This window comes from Leptopilina boulardi, unplaced genomic scaffold (assembly GCF_019393585.1).
Source record: "Leptopilina boulardi isolate dan_hultmark-lab unplaced genomic scaffold, ZJU_Lbou_2.1 LbouV2_370, whole genome shotgun sequence".
NCBI lineage: Eukaryota > Metazoa > Arthropoda > Insecta > Hymenoptera > Figitidae > Leptopilina > Leptopilina boulardi.
In genome coordinates, this window is record NW_026137941.1 from 18,427 (window position 1) to 40,777 (window position 22,351).

Here is a 22,351-nt window from a genome sequence, read left to right on the forward strand (position 1 = left end):
TAAACTAAACTATTTTGCAAATATAATATAATAAAATTATAATAGCTTTTAAGGACGTGATTATCTGCCATAACTGTATAATGTAAAAAGAAAAGAAAAATAGGTACTAAAATTATTTATAGTGACACTCTCACTTACAATTACTATATTATGTATATATAATATAAATAATTTATCTCAAAGTGTGATAAATTATGTGCTCGATTTTACGATTTTCTGAATATTTTTTTTTTCTTATAAAAAAAAACCAGAGAACTTTGGAGTTTAACAAAAAAAAAAAAATATATTATTTCTAAATTTTCCTCGTAACTTAAATATATACTTATTTTTTCCTCTAGATAAATTCTTTAAATATATATTTAATTTTTCCATATTTAACAATTGCAATACTAAAAAAAAAAATTTATTTGATTCAAATAATCTTGTACTTGATTATATATTATCAATTAAATATTTATTTTGTATCGAATAATTATTCAATTAAATTGTATATTTGTTTCAAATACAGTTTATTTAATTTGATTTTAAAAATTATTTGGTTCAAGTAAATATTTATTTGATAGTCAAGTAACCGATTATTTGAATCAAATAAATTTTGTTCAGTGTATAGAATAATAATAATAATAATAATAATAATAATAAAAAAAAAAATTAAAATATAGGACAATAATTTGTTACGTCAATATAATTTTTAATATATATTTTTTTTAGTTTTTTTAAATTCGAATAAAAAAAAATACTTTTACTTTTTCTCTCTCTCTTTAAATAATGAATTTTAATCAGGACTAAAACAGGGTTGTACCTATTTAGAAATACTGCCGGTTATGTTATATTATATATACATATAAAGAGACGCTTTTTAATTAAAGAAATGACGCTGATATTGTCACAACAGGAAATTTGTATGCCATTAAAACCACTTTCACTCACTCTGGTTCATTTATATATACAAAGTGTGCTATCAGTCACTTAAATTGATTATGCAATTACGAATATTATTTTAATTTACCCGTATGTTTAAGAAAAAAATGAATAAAAAAAATAAATAAAAAAAAAAAAATTGTAAAAATGCAGTAAGTACATTGTAATAACAGTTAATTCGTTTTGGAGAAAAAAAAATGTAAAAAATGCAGTAAGTATTTACAATATTTGTAATAACAGATAATCCGTTTGAAGTATAAAAAAAATTGTGTTATAATCGGCTTTACATCTTTTCATTTATATAAGAAATTGACATGAATATATAAACAGGTGGATTTTTTCTATATATACTATAACAGTATGTGTGTATATTAAACTTGAAATATAATCCACTCCCCTATTTACCTTCATGCATAATATAAACTGCATAAAATATCTGATTGAAAAATATATTATATGTAATTTACTTGACATACTTGTCGATCATCTTTCAAACAGGAAAAAAAAAATTAAAAATAATTCATTATTTAAGCGCACACATTTGGATAATTATATCTAAGTTTTGATATTCTCTTTTTGCAATTATTTCGCAAATTATTATCACACTACTACAATTATCAGCAAATCACAGCCTTGGATTAGACTTTCTCCATTACTGATTTATATTTATATCATTTTTACATCCAAAGACTAATTATATATATACAATATATTATAAATAAAAAGGAATCACGAAAAGTCTAGAATTATGAAATTTTAATTAAAAATTATAAAGCGAAAAAAAGATTAAAAAAAAAAAATTTTTTTAAATCCAAAAAATATTCTAATATATGGTGATATTAATTAGAAAATTAAAAAAAAAAAAACTATTGCACAATTATAAAACAGAAATTAACTTTCGCGAATCAAATTAATCACTTCCCCATATGTATATAGTCTGAGATAACTAATATATTTACATTGCAAGTAGTTGGCAATTATGAATTTTAATATATAGCCAGTTTGACCATTTTTTTTTTCATAATCGGTTAAAGTGTCTGCATATATGTATATAAATATATAACATAATCCAGGCAAAGCGATGGAAAGTAATATGATTAATAGGCATGTTTTTCTTCTTTATGTTATTGTTTTTTCTTCCCCCCCCTCTTTTTTTAAAATAAAAATTCTATTGCAAAATTCATTTGATTTTAAATGTTGAAAATAAATTTATTATTCAATAAGGAATCCTTTTGCGGACAAATCCGATCAATAATCCATCTATATATATATATATATATATTTTTATTTTTTCTACAACACGTGACTTTTATAAAGTGTACCGCGCATTTCTATATATATGTATAAATAATATACGCACTTCCTCAATATATCATAAGATTCAGGTTTTGAAAAAATTTCATTAAAATTTAATAGTTAATAAAAATGATTAATGGCAAGTCATCTATTCGTGATATTTAAATGATTTTACTGTAACAAATATTGATGAAAAAAAATTAATATAATAAAAAATAATAATAACAATAAGAATGATATAATAATAAATAATTTGTAATAAATAATTTTGAAAATAAATCTTAGTCGTAATTTTTTTACAACTTTTACAAATGATTTATTTTTTATTATTATATTATATTTATTATTATATTATATTCATCAGATATGTAAATGAAATATCCGCAACAATTTACGTAATTCTCAACTGACTCCTACGTATTTTCTATGATTTTTACGTCAAATTGTTATATAACTTGAAGATAATATTATTGTAAAAAATTTTTTTTTTTTTTATTGCTTTTGGCATAAAATCAATCAAGGAAAATTTATTTAATATATTATTATTATATTTTTTAAATAAAAATTATTTAGTTTAAGTAAAAATGAAAAAAAAAATTTGTTTCATTCAAATAATTTTTTTATTTGTGCCAAATAAATTTTTGTTTCATTATATATTTATTTGAAAATAATCAAGTAAACTATTATTTGAATTAAATAAATATTATTTCAATGTAATAACTTTACATTCAGAGAAAATTAAAAGGCATTAAAATAAGCTGCAACGCTTATATTATTTTAATACAATTTTGCTTATTTTAATCTATTTTGGTATTAAAATAAGCAAAATTGGATTAAAATAATAAGCGTTGCAGCTTATTTTAATACCTTATAATTTTCTGTGATTAATTTGCAAAATTGTATATAAAATACATAAAAAGATTAATTAATTATTTATATATATATATAAATTCAAATAAAAATAGTTTTTTGCTAAAATATTATTAATGATCCAATTGTGATTAATAGATTTTTTTTCAAGTGCGAGCAGAAGTTAATCAAATTTCATATATGAAATTATATATAATATTTGAAACGGGAAAAGTCCGCATGAGGTATATAATGTAATTTTAATAAGCAAGGTCGCGAATTGGGAGGTAGAATTATTTTTTTTTTTAATTTTATTATAGGGACATTAAGTATATATATATATATATATATATATATATATATATAGTCGCACGTGCAATCATTAAAACACATATAGGTAATGTTTTTATATACATTATATAGTTCGTTGGATTGTGTGTGAGTGAAACACTGACACGACAGCGCAAAACATAAATCATAAACGGTGGAAAAAAAGAAAATCAAATAAAAATTCTCGCCTTATATATAATAATCCTTAAAAAAAAATTTAAAAAAAGCCTCGATTAATACCGGTTGACCTTTAAAAATCAAGAGGTGAATTTTTCCAAAATATAAAATCAAATTTTTGCGAAGAGAATCTTTAATGCAATTTATATTATATATTTTTTTTAAATAAATTAATATTGTCAAATGCGATTTCTTAATTACGTGATTATTTCATAACTTATATATAATATATATATATTGGCTGATAAATAAACTATTACTTGTTATTTTGACAGAATTGCGAGTTGAATCAATATCTACCATTCACATTTATATATATATAGGAATATAATCTATAGTACCAACATGAAGTTTGTTGAATTTTTCACAGAAATAACTTGTCGAATGAATCTAATTAACAGTATTTTCATCTCGTCGAACCTGTTCCTTTTTATTTTTAAAATCGCTAATATAGATAATTATAGCGTATATATACGAATCAAGATATATATACATTAATATCGTTATTTTTCTAAACATGAGGAAATGAAGTTTTTCACATTCAACATATATATATGCTTTAATAATATTTTATAGTAAAAAAAAAAAATTATTGCAATCTTAATTGCTCAATAACAGAATACTGCATGTTTTTTCTTTACTTCCTAGTTACGTTTATATATTTTTTTTCCGCCCCTACTCTCTAAATTTGAATTAGCAAAAAATTAAACTAATTATAATTATTACAATTTTTAAAATTATTATTTTTATTAGGTATTATTATTATTATTATTATTATTATTATTATTATTATTATTATTACTATTATTATAATTATTATTTATTTATTTAATATAAAATTAATTATTAATTATATTATTATTACAATTTAAATAAATAAATAAATAAATAATTTTTTTCTTTAAGTGTAGTAAAATATTTGTTGACTGTTTGTTTTAGTAATTAATAATAAATAACTAATTATTAGTAAAAAGTAACTAATTTTCGGTAGAAAAATAACTGAAAAAATACTAAAAACTATAGTTGAATTATTTACTATTAGTTATATTTTCGTTATTTTAATATAACAAAACTAAGTTTTTAGCCAATTTTTTGTCTTCCGCGTAAAATTATTTATTTTAGCTATACAAAAATATTTTCCAAAACTGTCGAAAAAAAAATCCATGAAAGAGAAAATACAAATAGAATGTCTCTTCTATATATTCGCGCGAGTCTATAGAGAAAAAAATTGAGCGAAGCAACTTTCCTTGAAACTGAATAATAATTTACTTGCACTTGTGTGTCCCACAACGAGAGAAACTCATCTTATGAAAAAGTGGGTTAAGAACAATGTTTTTTTTTCTGACATTGATCGACAGATCGATAGAGGATGGTATTTTTTTTTTTTTTTTTTTTTGATGATCTTAATTAGATATAAAAATCAAAAAGTGAAACCAGTGGAATCAATTGATATATGACGAAAAAAAAAAGAAAATCCATTGATAGAAAATAAATGCCTGACATGACGACACCTTGGAAATTTGATATCGAGAATTAAATACGCACCGCATCATGAAAGAATATTCTCTTGGTCAGAAACACGCGCTATTGAGGACAACACCTTTACATGTAAATCAACTTGTACAAAGTATATATATATTTTGCATCACTCAGATAAGAAACATTGCACTTCTTATCTTCTCAACTCTTTTTTCGATAAAATCACTATCTTTCAGGTTCACAAGTTATTCTGCTTCTTTAGCTATTTTCGAGGCTATTTTATAAGGCATTTTACATGAATCACTTTTAATGCTCGTCTAAATTTAACAAGGACGATAAGAATAATTGCTTTCAAATTACGAGTTTATTTTTTCAAATGTCCATCACATCAGACTCTGAAAATAGAAAAAAGAGAGAGAAAAAGCTTTTTGATGTTGGTTATTTTAAAATTTAATCTCTAAGTGTACCATAACCAAAAATGATTTTAAAAAAACTAAATAAATACTATATTTTTCATACAGTAATAAAAAATCTTTCTATTGTATAGAAATAAAAAAAATAATTATAATTCAAAATCACTCTGCCAATTCTGAAATTCAGATTTTGTACCAATACCAAAATACTAAAATTCTACCCTTTTCCCTTTAATCTTTATAAGGTTCCAAAAAGGTGAGAAATTTTTTTTTTTTGAAAACAAATTAATAATATTACTGTCGACGAATAAATTTTACAGTGCTTGCAGTATATATATATATATATTGAGTTCAGTGAACTGCATTAATGCATCAAGGAAGTAGTTCTCTTTATTCTGTATTTAAAAACCTTTGTTAGAATATCATACGGAGAGTATATAAGGAACACGTGTTCAAAGTCCGGCTTCTCTCGAAGAAAAGATTATAAAAAAAGAAGAAGAAGAAGATGAAGAAAAAACAAATTCTCAGCCATGTGGTGAGCACGTGTCCTTACATATATACGAAATGTGTTTTTAAAAAAACATCCTCTTTCATAAATATAAATTTTTACGATTCCTGAAAAAAGGCCAACTCAATTTTCAATATTTCCCCTATATTTCCAAAGAGCGATACAATTAACAACCAAATTTATTTTACTAATCTCCAACTATTTTAGTATGAAATAATTATTATTTTTACGTTACTAATAATTTTTTGTTTTAATTTCTAAATTTTTAGCGCTTTAGTTGGGGACGTCATCACTAGGGGGAGTATTTTAGTTGAGGACGCCATCACTAGTGGGAGTGTTTTAGTTGAGGACGCCATCACTAGGGGGAGTATTTTAGTTGAGGACGCCATCACTAGGGGGAGTATTTTAGTTGAGGACGCTATCACTAGGGGGAATATTTTAGTTGAGGACGCAATCACTAGGGGGAGTACTTTAGTTGAGGACGCCATCACTAGGGGGAGTATTTTAGTTGAAGACGCCACCGCAAGAGGAACACTGCATAGTTATTGATTTATATTAAATAACTATTATTTGAATCAATTAAATGGCATTTGTTTCAAATACAGAAATTTTTTCAGTGATATCAGTCCTAATCAAAATAAAATTCGATTTTTTTTTTACGAAAAATAAAACAATATGGAATTATATTGTTTATATGTATAAAAAAAAAATATTATTCCCTAGAGAGAAATCGATGGGAGGTTATTGTCCGTGGCCACTGATATCAATTTCCTTCTTTGGTGATCTGGACCGTAAATAATATACGGACCTTGAAACGCAAGAATGAATTTCATCCGCAGTGTCAGTATATAAAATCAGATGCCTTTCCACAAGTACAGTATATATGTATATATAATATATATAACGAGAGAGAGAGAGAATACTGTGCGGGTGGATTGGCATCTAAAACCAGTTATTTGACTTCTGGACCAATAGCCTTTCTCTCACATTAGACATTTGAGATGATAGAAAAGACATCATATCCATTATAGCAAGGACGTTTAATTATTTTTTTTTTTATTCACAAAACTAATTATTAGGAAAAATAACTAAAAATAGTAAAAACTAATTGAATTAGTTACTATTTGTTATTTTAATATAGCATAACCTAAAAATAAATTTGTAGTTAGTTACTTAAAAAAAACATAACCTAAAAGAAAAATTTGCTATTTAAATCAGTAATTGACTTTTTGCTATATCAAATTATTTAAATTACAATTTAGAACGATTAACGACGTTCAATCCACTGACATAACCTCAAACTAATTTTCGCAAATAACACAATTTCGTAATTTCTTTTATCCATATCAAATAGAAACATTTTATATCACAATTTTACGATCGAATAATATTTACTTTTTCTTATATTTATGCTATTTCGTTATAAATATTTTTCTAATTTTTCCATGGCGTTTTCTCGGAAGTACTTTTTTTTACAAAAATATATATATAAAACAAAATACGATATTTTTATCCTGGCACCAGGAAGTTAACCAAGGTGGACATGAATTTCTTTATTATTTTTTTTTTTGCCAAGTACTCCGGCAACTTTTATTGTTTTCCGCGAGTGTATATATTCGAATCTCTATATAATTTGGCGAAAGTATACCACAGCTGCAAGCAAGTGCGTATATATATATATATATATTCACTGCGCCTCATATTATTTACTCAATTTCAAGAATCTCCCATCTACAATGAATCACGTATGTTGAGCGACTATAACGGGAAGTTTCCGCTGATTCTCCACTCCTCTTCCGGTCACTGATGGCGCGGCTTTATTTAAAAAAAAGAAAAAAAAATTGGACCTCACGTATATAAAACCGTGAGAGTATAATCATTCAAAACAAGTCCCATATTTATTCGTTTGCCCGTTTAAATATATAATTGCTTCGTAACCACCCAATAATCTCGCGAGAAATTTAAGATTTATAGTTCCAATTTCAAAGTTCGCCTTTTTTTAAAAAAAATCTTTTTCATGAATTTATTTTTTATTCTATTATGATATATAGATATATTACAGATTCCTGCACCGACATGTTATCGACATTTAGCATAAGAACCATTATTTTTCAAGTGTCGGTAAAATGTCGATGCAGGAATCTGTATCAAAAATTCTTACTTACAATATTAACCGAAATTTTTCAAAACAAATAAATAAAAAAATTTTTCACGTGGATAAAAAGTACAATTTTGATATCTACATATGATAAATAATAAATTGTGAAAGTTGTAATGTAAATTGAAGAAAAAATAAAATGTATTAATTTTATATAGTGTTGAAATCTGGGATGGGAGTGGATTACACGAATCTTGAGTTACACGATGGGAAGGACGTGCGTTATTGCGATACGAAACAGGCCGCCGGCAGCAAAGTTCCGCTCTGTTTGTGTCTTGAAACGATATTTGTATTGGTGTATTGTATTCCTAGCGATACATTGAAATAAATATAACTATATGTATATATACACATTATAGATGAAATACGATGCACTCTCTGTATTATAAGTATAAAGTATATATATATATATATTTATTGGTACGCCGACAAAAGCAAGGTGAGCCCACACTATAAAGTTAAGAATGTAATCACGTGTTAGTGTATATGTGTTTACATACGTGTGTGTATATAGGCGGACAATTAACGCGAGCACAATTACTTGGTGTCTTGTGAAATTACTATATCGTTTGCTTGCTCAATTTTCTCTCCTCAAAAAAGGGCGTTGTCTGCGTCAAAATGAACACCTTCCGTTTCCTTATTGTTAAATTAAATTTAGAATTAGTTTGCAGTAATTAATTTCATTGCAAAATGTCATTTACTGATTCAGACTAAAAAATTTACTAATTCTGCTGATTTTTTAAATTAAAAATAACTTATTATTAGTTAAATTTATTTTTCAACTAAACTAAAACTAAAATTTTAACCAAAATTTCTGGTAACTAATTCAATTAGTTTTTGAATATATTTTTTACAGTTATTTTTCCAATGAAAATTATAGTTACTATTACTTTTAGTTACTTCTTTTTACAAAAAGTTATTTTTTTACTAATTACTAAAAAGTCAATCAAGATTTTACTAACAGTTATTTTTAACTAATTCGGATTTATATATATTTTTATTCATTTATTAAAGTTTACTAATTTAAATAGAAGCCTTAATAAATAAATTCGTATTTTTCTACTAACAATTAGTCATTTTTCACAAAACAAATTAGTAGTTTTCTACTAAAAATTAGTTACTTTTAATTAAATTTGAGTATAAAAAGTGACTAATTGATGATAGAAAACAACTAATTCATTTATTAATATTTACTAATTAAACTAGTAGCCTTACTAAATTAATTAGTAATTTTCTATTAAAAATTAGTCGCATATTTAACTAAAAATGAGTCAAAACGGTTATAATAATACATTTAATATCGGCATAGTTAAATTAGCTAAAAGTAACTAATTCAAATTTAGAAAATATACTATATTTTTTCCAAATACAAAAATTTCTTTTTTCGAAATAATGCCTTTCAAAATTATTTCCTCAAATAAAAAAAAAAAAAGAGTAAAGATAAAAAAATAATTAAACGTATAGCAACTTTCTATAATCAAATAATATTCGAAATAAGAATTAAGTAACAGTTAGAAAAAAAAGTGTATCGGTTCAAATTTAATTTAAACTAATAAAGAACAAATAAATTACTTTATAAATAAAAATTTTTAGATAATATTAAAAATTAAAATACACTTTCCCCGTTTTATATATTATATATGTATTCAATTACGAAGCTATATATACAAGTTTGCTTATATGTTCAACTTTACGTTATACATCACTAATGTCAGGATCCTTCGAGGATGTTCCACGGCCAAGTGCTAAGTACATTAGCATCGTGCGCCAACTTAGCAGGAATTGCACTTTTGTACAGGAATTTCTACGAGTACTTCCCACTGCAGTAACGCGCGATTTTCTCTCTTCCGAGAGAGAGACAGAAGGAGAGAGAGAGAGGGGGGGGGGGGTGGAGGAAAAATGAGAGTCTCTCAGAGATATTTTCTCCCGGCGTTTCCTTTATAAAGCTACATATACATATATATATAAGAGACAAAGAAAAAGAGAGAGTTGTCGCACTTTTCCAACTATATATTCATAATAGTTTGTCATACCTTTATATTTTTCACCGCGTGTATTTTATATCTTCATATTGTAAAATTTGTTACCTGAAACAAAAAGAAAATCACAAATTATTCAATTTTCAATTATAAAAATAATAATAAATCTTATTAATAATTATTATTTATTATTATGGAAATAAATAAATTATTAATAATAGTTTAAAAAAATTAAAATTACTTAAAGATAACGAGCATTGAACTAAAAATGAAATGCGACAATAAATAAATCAAAATATGATATATTTAGAAAAAAATATGAAGTCAATTAAAATAAAGTCTATCTTAGATCGTAAAAAAACAAACGAAGACTATATATTTTTAAATATAAACGAACAAAAAAAAAAAAAAATGCATTAAAAGCATCCGCGACTTGAGATCGAATACGCACTTTGAACTTTCAAATATATATATACATATATATAATCGTGCTGAAATATTATGTTCACCTGCAACATTGTAATGCTTCGTCATCTTCAATTTAAAAGATACTTTCTCATGTACTTAAAGTGCTCAACGTTCACATCATATATTTTTTTACACCTTTTAAACATAATGAATAAAACCTGACACAGAGAATTAATTTCAGGGTGTATATATCACTATACCTATATATATATATATATATGTAGTATAATTGAAAAATATTAAAAATTTATAAAATTTTAAGATAAAAATAAATCTCTAAATCTGAATTAGTAAAAAAATTTTTTATTTATTTAGAACATAACGGGACATGCCCTTTCGTACAAAAGTACTCCTAAATTCTAATAGTTACGTAAGTAACAATACAAAATATAAAATATTAACTAAATCTAGGTAGGCGCTATAATGGCTAAAGTTCATTATAAGTTTATACAGTAAAGAATAACATAAATCAAATTACATTATTATCAAAAGAGAAGATTAATTTTCGATAAATAGAATCTGCTTTACCATTATATCAATTAATTTCAAAAATAATTGTTATTGTTCAATAATACTGATTTTATCTAAATCACAATGTCTACGTTTAGTTTTGTATGTATTTCCTTAAATCACTTTCATAGATAGAAATAAAATAAGTTTATCTCAAGGAAGGGACACAACCTTGGGCACCAAGTGGGGAAATCACTATAGATTCTCCTTACACGCATCTATTTGGACTGTAAGAGTGGATGTGCGATTTCTAGGGGGGATTTTAATTATGGTAGGGATTCCACGCCGGTAGACCATTGACACATTCATTTCTCCGTCTAATCGACGGGTCTCTAGTTCCTCCCTCACTCTCTTAATCTCCTCCCTCTGCATAACCGTCCTGTCATTCGACATCCAAAGATCTTCCAACTCCCTTGAACGTGTTGAGTCTCTTTTGACACTTACAAATTTTTTTAGAATTACTTGTGCCTTCTCTTCCGTCTCACATACAATCTTAACAGGGCGAGGCTTACGAGAAACCTGCGCATTAGAACCAATTCTAAATGTGCGTATATTTTCAAGATCATCTGTTTGAATGAATTTTTTTAATTTATTCGTAACCACAGATTTCAAAGAACAACTATTATTTGACGAAGTGTCCAATTCTGGAAGATTAAATAAAACAAGATTGTTCTTTCTTTCCTTTCGATCAACAAGTTCATTTATACAGACATTAGTTACTGAATTAGAATCAATATTTGTAGAACCATTTGCCTCAGATTTATCAAGTCTCTCTTCGACAACATTAAGACGCTCTGTCAAATCAACAACTCTGCTTTCCATATTACTCAGCCTACACAGTGTGTCATCGAGTTTTTTGTTGATATCTGACATGTTTTCAGTCATATTGGCAAAATTATCAGAAACTGTTGTTGATAAAACCTTAATAGCTCTCAAAATACTATCCAAGTTAACAGAGGTTTGTGAAGATTGAGAATTATTTGAAGGAGACAATGACCTAGGTTTACAACATTTGGTGAACGACCCATCAGGCAAAGTAGACAGCTGTAACGCACAGCTGGGATGATAAGGAAGATTACACTTCCTACACAAAGTAGGAATAGCACGTGTAATATCTTTACCACATTTTGCACAATTTTCAACACTAGAGGCCATTTTTGCACACAAATAATCATTCAAATAAAAATAAAAAGTAAATTGAGCGAAAACAGTTCCAATTGAAGTTACATAAACAAAAAACTTCACACAAGTATATCAGTCCAATGTTAGGTTAGAAAAAATTCAAATCAGAGAGCCAAGTTAAGGCAAATGGTGCAGATAATAAAAAACTTTCACTAAAAACCAGCACAAAATAATGTTTATAACTATAAGGTTGTAAAAGAACAGACCAAACTTAAACCGTTTTATTTAAACAAAATCAACCGAGACACATGTGAACACGTGTTTAGTAGCTGCCACCTAGCCACCTACCTTAATTAATTTTAACACAGAAAATTAAAAGGAATTAAATTAAGCTGCAACGCTTATTATTTTAATCCAATTTTGTTTATTTTAATCCATATTGATATTAAAATAAGCAAAATTGGATTAAAATAATAAGCGTTGCAGCTTAATTTAATGCCTTTTAATTTTCTGTGAAATTATAGTGACTCACTTTATGCTTTTGAATTAGTAAAATTTTACTAATTTTTTTTTTCGTTATAAGAACCCTATCAAAAATCGACTACTGGCGCAGTACTGGTACCATTTTACTGCGCCAGTATATATAGTGAATTCTGTTAATTTCTACTAGAAAAAAAGATTTTCGGTACAAAAAAAAAAATTTTCAAAAAAAATATGAATGAAGAGAAAAAATTTTTGCCAAAATAAATATGAATGAGGAGAAAATTTTTTTGTAAAAATAAATATATGAATGAGAAACAAAAATTTTTTTTTGGAAAATAAATATATATGAATGAAACGAAAAAAAAAATCCGAGAAGAGCTTAAAAGCGTCTTTTGCATATATCCGGTAGCTGAGAAAAGGTTATAAAAATGAGATTGTTTTTAGTCGACCAATATAACAAAAGTTGTGCAGTAGTTGATGTATATATATATATATATACTGTAAGGGTTCATTCACCTCGAGTTGTAGCTTTTACAACCACCGCAACCTTCGCGGCTTCTAAACCTAACTCTATAACCTACCAGCAGCCCTATCTCTCTCTCTCTCACTCACTCTTTACCACAAGCCACACTTATGCACTTACGTGTTAATGCCATAACAACCGTGAGCCTATATGGCTCGACAAAACAGCCTTGCCAGCCAGCCGTGGAGGACGCCACGCTTTTACTCGCGGACTCCATATTGCAATTTACTTTGTTCCCTCTATGTGTAATATTCTTTTTTTTTTTTTTTTGTTCCATCCACTCACAAAACAGTCATTTTTAGTTATTTCAAAAAAAAAAGAATAAAAAAATAAATAAATAAAAAAAATTAATAAATTGAATAAATAAATAATAAATAAAATAAATGATTAACTAAACGATATCCTATACAGTGGAAAAAAATAGTATTGAATCAAGAAAACCCATTTACTTGTCCGTATTTGATTTAATATTTTCTTGATGCAAGAAAATTCTATATTAATAGTTCACGTGAAAAAAATCTTTATATCTGAAACAGCGATATGTTTCTCTAAAATAGTGAAAACTTTCCCTGTTTTAGTGAAACATATCGCTATTCCAGTGAAACTTATCGCTTAATTGTTCCAGCACAGAAAATTAAAAGACATTAAAATAATAAGCGTTGCAGCTTATTTTAATGCCTTTTAATTTTTTGTGAGGTAAAGATTTTTTTCCGTGTTTGAAATAAATTTTCTTGAATTAAAAAAATTAGTTAATCAAATATACGCGACAAGTAAATGATTTTCTTGAATCAATGATATTTTTTTTCAAAATATAAATGAAAATTTTCCAATACCTCAAAAATAATAATAATAATAATACCTCCTAAAATAGAATTCAAAAAAATCGAATTATTTCCCCATAAGAATTCATTCCATATATATCTACAGGAAACCATAAAATAAATTTTCATTTCCCTTTGAACGGGAGGGAATTTAAAAATAAATTTCAAATCTTATACATATATATATTTTTTTTATAGTCTAAAAAGTCAATAAGTTAGATATTTTATGGAATTCTTAAAACGAGAAAGAGAAAAAAGAACTGGGTGGTGATAAATAAAAGACAAAAAGGAAAAGGGACAAAATTTGAGTTTTTCCCTCTATATGTATATATATATATATATATATATATATATATATATATATATATATATATATATATATATATATATATATATATATATATATATATATAAGAGGATCAATAACTATATACTTGCTAAAGAATAAAATAGTAGACTAGTTCCTTTCATTTTGGATACGTATAAACGTCAAAAAGAGAGGATCCGAAATTCTCAATGTTTATTTTTTTATTTTTTCAAACTATAAGGACAAAAAACGAGTCTTTGTGGTCAGGCGAAAGGATAGGCCCTTCACTATATAATCGAGGGATCCGAGAAAAGAAGAGGCGAGGACGAATAAATGATGGCCAGGAACTGGATTTGAAACGGTCCAGACCCTATACAGCCTCTCTCGAAACTTTTTAAAAGAGAAGACACGACCCTTTCGATTTAAAAATATTTTTTAAAAACTATCAGCGCAAAAAAAAATAATTCAACTTTTCTAATTTTCAAAAAGAAACAAAATTTTCATAACCTAATAATAAAAAAATTTTAACAAAAAAAAAAAAATTAAAATATCTCTCAATTATTATTTTACCTCCTAATTAAATAAAACATTACTATAAATATATTTATAATAATAGTAATAATAATATTAATTCATAATAATGTTTTTTTTTCCTATACACAGAAAATAAAAAAAGGTTCAATAAATAATTGACTGAATTTAAGGAATGCACTTAAAGACGAAATAAAAAAAAAAAGTCAAGATTTTTCTCAATGACAAAAAAGATTCAACCTGATAAGCATACCACGAATTTTCCTTTCCATTTTATCTCCAAGGATTTAAAACAGTCTCCCCCCATGGGTAACGATAATAATAGTGAACACACTGAAGACAGGATTCTAATTTACATATATTGAAGATTAAATCAATCCAATGTCTATTATAAAGTAAAAAAAAAAAAAAAAATAAAAACTAAAAATGGCATTTATATATGTGACATTCCACCAGTTGAATAACAATGAAACTGCATTGTCAAGATTATAAAGAGAAAGAGAGAGAGAGAGAAAAAAAAATTCACGTAAGTTAAAACACTAATTGAAAATAAACTGCAACAAAGATTTGTGGTTTCCGTTTTGCGATTTTAATGGTTTTTCATCATAATTATGTATACTCTTTTAATGGGTAAATGCAGCTGCAGTTTGTAAAATCTCAAAGAGAGACAATTTAACTGAAAAAAAAATAAATCCAGTCAAATTCAATCTTTTCACGTATTTATAATTCTTAAAAGAAAATTTTAACACGAATTTTAGAAATAAAAAATAAAAAAAAAAAATATGAATCAGCAGGAAATGATTTTGAAGAATTATTTTTTTCTGTTAAAAATTATGTTTTTAAGGCACGTATTCGGTTTCAAGACATGTGACAAACAATAAACGATGTAGTACAATACAAAAAAAAAATTAAAGAGAATAAAAAAATAAATAAATAAAGATTATAAAAAAAAAATTTTTTTCTGAAGAAATAAAAATCGAAAAGGAAAAATTTGTTACAAATTAATTCTTTAAATCTGAATTAGTACTAATTTTTTAACAGAACCAAATAATTAACTGTTAGTCGAAATCTACAAATTAGTAGCAAAAAAAAAAAAACTACTAATAATTTTGACTAATTTTTAGTAGAAAAAAGTAAATAATTTTTAGCAGAAAATTACTAATTGTAACTATTTTTTTTTAACAAAACCAAATAACTAACTGTTAGTAGAAAATTACAATTCAGTAGTAAAAAAAAACTATTAATAATTTTAACTAATTTTTAGTAGAAAAAGATAACTAATTATAAGCTGAAAATTACTAATTAGTAGTATAAAACTACTAAATCTTGGTATAAAACTAACAAATTAGTATAATATAAAAAACTATTAATTGGTAGTAGAAAACTACTAATTGTTAGTAGAAAACTACAAAATATTTAGTAACGAATTTCAATTATTAAATTTTACTAAAATTAGTAGTTTTTACTATGTTTTCAGTTATGCTTCCATTAAAAATTAGTTACTTTCTACTAAAAATTATTTATATTTTTTCCAAATTGCTGAAGCAAAAAATCAGCTAAGTTTTGACTAACAATTAATTATTTTTCACCAATTCAGATTTAAAGAGAAACAAAATAGAATTCTCTTTTTTTTTGCATTAATTTTATCCATTTCTCTACCATTTTTTTTTTCTTACAAAGCACCCTTTGTAGACAATTTCCCTTTTTCTGTACATACAAATTTTTTTAATGTACATACATTTTTATTTTTCTCCTATATATATAAATATACACAGCACAGTTTCTCGAGAACCTAAAAATTACAGGATTTATCGAACATGGAAGAGAAATATGCAACAAATTTATGGAAGTCACGATGAAATTTCTCTCTCTCTCTCTCACTCACTAAAGCGCGCACGTGAAAGCCAAATGAAGAGGCTTATATCGCAGTGGCAAAACTTATGGATACATTTTAGACACGCATTCATGCATACATTCGCGTTAGTTAATGTTCATATAAAGGATATTTGTTATAGATAAAAGGGGGGAAATTTTTTTTTTTTTTTTTCCAAGGCAAAAAAATCAAGAGGTGTTAAAGTAGAAATTAGTTTGCTAGTTAAAGGAGATAAAATTATCGTCATCGAGTCGACTCTTGACATGACTTTCTTTGCACTTACATATATAACGTTCCTTTAGAACACACTATCATCCTCGAAAGTAAAGTGAAAGATCAGGTGTGTTTTTTTTTTTATTTCTCAAAAGATCACAATCACTTTCGAGGAGGGAAACAACAACAATAATCTCAAGGTCGTTTCTGGACCCTGAATCCTACCTGAGGAGACGTGATTCTTTTTTCTTTTTTATGGTTCTTTTTTCCGAGACCAAATTCCATTCCATTTTTTACTATTCGATTTTCCATTTTCAATTGAAAGGAAATGATATTTTGTAAAGAAAAAAGAAACTAAAAATTATATTTAAACCAGGAAAAGATTTGTTTCTAGAGCGCGCAGCGCATTTTCCGCGTTTTCTTTAGAGGAAGAGAGAAAATCCGGTTTTTCTTTTTTTTTTTTTAACCAGAATTTACGATCCTACTATAGGCTAAGAAATCCGTATTTGGAAAACACACGGTAATCACGTCGTTTGAACATATAAGGCGTCGATGAGCATCAAACAAGTTTGAATTCGCGTTTTACCACGAAGAAATATAAACCTTCGACGATAGATATATAGATTGGCAATTTGCAAGTGTCACCGAACCAGCGAAAGGAGAAAAAGAACAAATGAAATTTCAAATTAATAATTTGAGAAAGTCAAATTCTAAAATCTAGAAATTATATACAACCAAAAATTTTAAATCCTCAAGAGGAAAAAAAAAAAAATTATACACAGCTATAATTAGATTGTAAACAAAAGAGAGACTGCTAGCGCGAGCTATTAAATGTAATTTCTTTTATTGCTCCGCGTTTGAATTTAGCAAGGTTTGTATTCGTTATACCTTCTCAATTATCCTGAAGAATCCTGGTGACCTTTAAAGTTTAACATAACCGTAAACTATGCGCGCGAAATGGCAATGTTCGCGTCCTTTCCCTCTTCCTCTTTTTCCTCTCAAGGCTGTTTCACTACCACAGCAAATAAAGGATTCGAGGACGCTTCAAAGACAAGAGAAAGAAAAATTGATGAGCTGTTAATGCATCCGCTAAATGGCCAAAACCAATTATTCAAAGTGCATTTCTTATGATCATTATAACATTACTCGTACAATTCAATTTTAAAAATGCAAACAATTAAAATTTAATTAAATTTATAAAGAACAAAAATATAAAAGAGTGGGTGGGGGGTTAAAAAAAAGGAGAATCTCTTAGTAAGACGACATTAATACTATTTTATAAATGAGTGTTTCAAACAAGTGAGTAATAAGTTGTAAAACATGATTTAAAAGTTGCAGATCGAGACCTTGGGGCAAAAGAAAAAGAAGAAGAAGAAGAGACAAAACCCCTACTACTCTTACGTGGGAATCAACAAATACCGCTTTATAAATCATTTCTTCTCTTAATCTTCTCCAGATCACTTCTCACGGAGAGTAGTCTGGTAGTGGTAGCATTAGCCGTTTTATTACATTCGATCAGTTCGACATCTTTTCAACTCACGTTTTCTCAACAGGCTTTGAATTCTCTATCTCATCTTTCTATAATATTTTTCCATTTCGCTTTCCATGTAGCAGTATTCAACATTTTTAAAACAGAAATAACACAAACTTGAAAAAAATAATAAAAAAAAAACCTTTAAACAATTGTTGGAAATTTACGTTAATTTTGTGTCATTAAACTTAGTTTTTCAACATAAGAGAATTAAAATTATTGTTTGCAATGAACCAATCCATTGCACTTATGAAAACTTTATTTAAGTCGCTTTATTTGTACTATACATGAAAGTAAACAAACAAAATTTTTAGGTTAGATCAGAGTTAGGTTGGGTTAAATTAGGAATGGCTAAGTTAGGAATGAGTAAACTTACGAATGGTTATAAGTTAGGTTGGGTTAGATTAGGAATTGTTAGGTTAGGAATGGTTAACTTAGGAATGGTTATAAGTTAGGTTGGGTTAGATTAGGAATGGCTGAGTTAGGAATTGTTAGGTTAGGAATGGTAAACTTAGGAATTATTAACTTAGGAATGGTTATAAGTTAGGTTGGGTTAGATTAGGAATGGCTAAGTTAGGAATTGTTAGGTTAGGAATGGTAAACTTAGGAATGATTAACTTAGGAATGGTTATAAGTTAGGTTGGGTTAGATTAGGAATGGCTGAGTTAGGAATTGTTAGGTTAGGAATGGTAAACTTAGGAATGATTAACTTAGGAATGGTTATAAGTTAGGTTGGGTTAGATTAGGAATGGCTGAGTTAGGAATTGTTAGGTTAGGAATGGTAAACTTAGGAATTATTAACTTAGGAATGGTTATAAGTTAGGTTGGGTTAGATTAGGAATGGCTAAGTTAGGAATTGTTAGGTTAGGAATGGTAAACTTAGGAATGATTAACTTAGGAATGGTTATAAGTTAGGTTGGGTTAGATTAGGAATGGCTGAGTTAGGAATTGTTAGGTTAGGAATGGTAAACTTAGGAATGATTAACTTAGGAATGGTTATAAGTTAGGTTGGGTTAGATTAGGAATGGCTAAGTTAGGAATTGTTAGGTTAGGAATGGTAAACTTAGGAATGATTAACTTAGGAATGGTTATAAGTTAGGTTGGGTTAGATTAGGAATGGCTAAGTTAGGAATTGTAAACTTACGAATGGTTAACTTAGGACTGGTTAACTTAGGACTGGTTAACTTAGGAATGGTTAACTTAGGAATGCTTATAGGTTATGAGCCAAAAGTTCTGAACGTTCAAATGAACGAAATATTTTTTCAATCTATAAATTATTAAAAATTATGGTGACAATGTAAATTTAAACAGTAAATTAAACAATTATTATTAAATTAATAACTTCTTTTTAGATATTTAAAACAATATTTTGTAATAAAATTTGTACGTAAAGAAGTTGCAAAAAAAATTTTGTTCATTTGAATGTTCAAAACTTTTGGCTCATTATATAGGTTAGGAATGGTTAAGTTAGGTTAGGCAACCAAATAAGTTCCTAACCAAAAAGTTTTGTTTGTTCACTTTTACAAATACAAATAAAACGACTTTAATAAAATTTTCCTAACTGCAATGTTCAGTACAAACAGTAATTTTAATTCACTTATGTTGAAAAACTGAGTTCTTATATATGTCAAGTTACAGACAAAAAAGTCGAAATTTCCAACAGGAATTTTCGCAACAATTTCCGGTGGTCAATTCTCGGGAACTTTTTCACGTGGGATACTTTTTTCTTTACAGTCACAACGAATATATGTTTAATTGAAGCCAGGATATGTTAATTGATGAGCACTCTCACTTTTCTTTGTAAAACAAGATCCGAAACACGTCAGGGATAGGTAATAATTATACCTAAGAAGCGCAGAATTATATAGTCTTACACCGTGAGAATCAAATGTGGGATACTATAGCTGTCTTAACAAATCGATCTGCAATCGATCTTTCGATCAATGAATATATTTAATCGTAAATCGTGAAGGAGAATCTTGTTAATTCTCATCATTGATCCTGACATGCGAAATAATGTACGTGTATATATATATATATATATATATGTATATATATAATATATCCTTACATTATTATATTGAAACAATTATTTACGCTATATACAAATTATTGGAACTAACAAATTTTGTTTAGTCGCCACTAAAAATTTATTGTAGTAATATATTGTTAATGCAACAATACAGATTTGTTGTACCGACCAATAAAAAATCTTTCGTAAAAAAACAATTAGTATAGATTATTTGCTCCCCAAGTTTCTACGTCACTGAACGAGTTATTATTATGATGATGATAATAAAAATAAAAAAAAAAAAAAAGGGATCGAAATCAGAACACTTGGTGTGGGGAAGGCAAGAAAGGCATTTTCTCTAAATGACTATGTAAAATAGAAGATCGTAACAGCGATATGGGGAGAGAAGAGTCGCTCCCCCATTCTGAAACGCATACGAGAAAGCATCGTATATAAAATAAGTCGTAAAGAAGAGAGGAGAGTTGTCTCGAGAGTAATACAGAGTACAAGTCTCATCTTCTCTTTTCTTTTCCTATCCACCTGCATCTCGATTAATCCCTGCGCCCAGATGCTGTGCATGATTCTCTTTTACTAATTCCGGCTCGCGCGCTAATCAATAATAATAATAATAATAAAAAAAAACCGTATCTGTCGATTGAAGTGTGTAAAAAGATTCACTCCCTTCAAAGAGAATTGAAATTTTACGCTCGCCCGCTAAATACAAGGTAGCCCGACATAAATAATCATATATATCAAGATTACTCTCATATTTTATTCATTAGATAGAATGAATAAAAAAAAATGTTAATATCCTTATTTCTCTAAAACTTATAATTGATAAGAAAAATTTAACGGAATGATTAAAATTTTTGAATTATTTGGTCCATTGTGAGTCGGATGCTGTTGGTCCTATCAAAAAGTGGTCTATACAATTTTTTATATATGCTCCTCCTATGCTCGACGCTTTATTATCTCGAAACTTTTTTGCCAGCACCCGAGCTAAAGTGGACCAAAATATAATTTGGTCCATTGTAGCTCGGATGCTGTTGGTCCTTATCAAAAAGTGCATCATACAATTTTTCATCTGAGCATAACTCTCCTCCTAGGCTTCATCTTGAAAATTTTTTGCCACTGGACAGCATACGAACTACAGGACCAAAATACACTGGTCCATTATATAGCTTGGATGCTGTTGATCCTATCAAAAATTGCTTTATATACTTTATGCCCGAGGCTTTGTCTCGAAAAATTTTTGTCTGGGCACCATTCGAGCTGGAGCAAATTGTAGTTTGGTCCATTGTAGCTCAGATGCTGTTGGTCCTATCAAAAAGTGCTCCATACATTCCTGCTATGCCCGAGGCTTTATCTCGAAAAATTTTTGTCTGGACAGCATCCGAACTGGACCAAATAGTTTGGTCCATTGTAGTTTTGATGCTGTTACGCGAATATTTTCTCTCTCTCAACTACGTTTTCACATCCTATCAGTGCGATAATTTTTTTTTAATCCTTTTAGTACGATTAGCGCCATTAATAATTTTTATTAGTCATTAGGAAGCGGCACAAGATCAGAATAAACAGGTTTTCACTGATTTACTATCTTCTTAGAATCGTATCCTACATGATGACGGTTTTATTTCTTTTTTTTTTCCCTATAACAATTACACCAAACTAGAGAATAGAACAATTTCTATTAAATCATTGTGTCAATAACAATTAAAAATAAAAAAAAAAACTGTAATTTTGTTTTTCGCTCGATCTTTTATTGATATATATATATATATATATATATGAAAGTGAAAACGACTCAAAAAATTTTTACATCAGGATATGATTTCATAATTCGCGATT

At 27.0% G+C, this 22,351-nt stretch overlaps 1 long non-coding RNA gene across 4 annotated transcripts in view; it reads right to left on the minus strand.

Moving 5' to 3' along the window:
- The window catches only part of LOC127287419 (uncharacterized), a 66,970-nt gene that overhangs the window by 7,252 nt on the left and 37,367 nt on the right, over positions 1–22,351 (minus strand). For 3 of the 4 annotated variants that reach the window (XR_007843873.1, XR_007843874.1, XR_007843876.1), the window contains one exon: positions 10,165–10,218. The exons of the other annotated variant lie outside the window; for it this stretch is intronic. This is a non-coding gene — a long non-coding RNA (uncharacterized LOC127287419). The remainder of the gene's footprint in view (positions 1–10,164; positions 10,219–22,351) is intronic. 4 annotated transcript variants of the gene reach the window in all.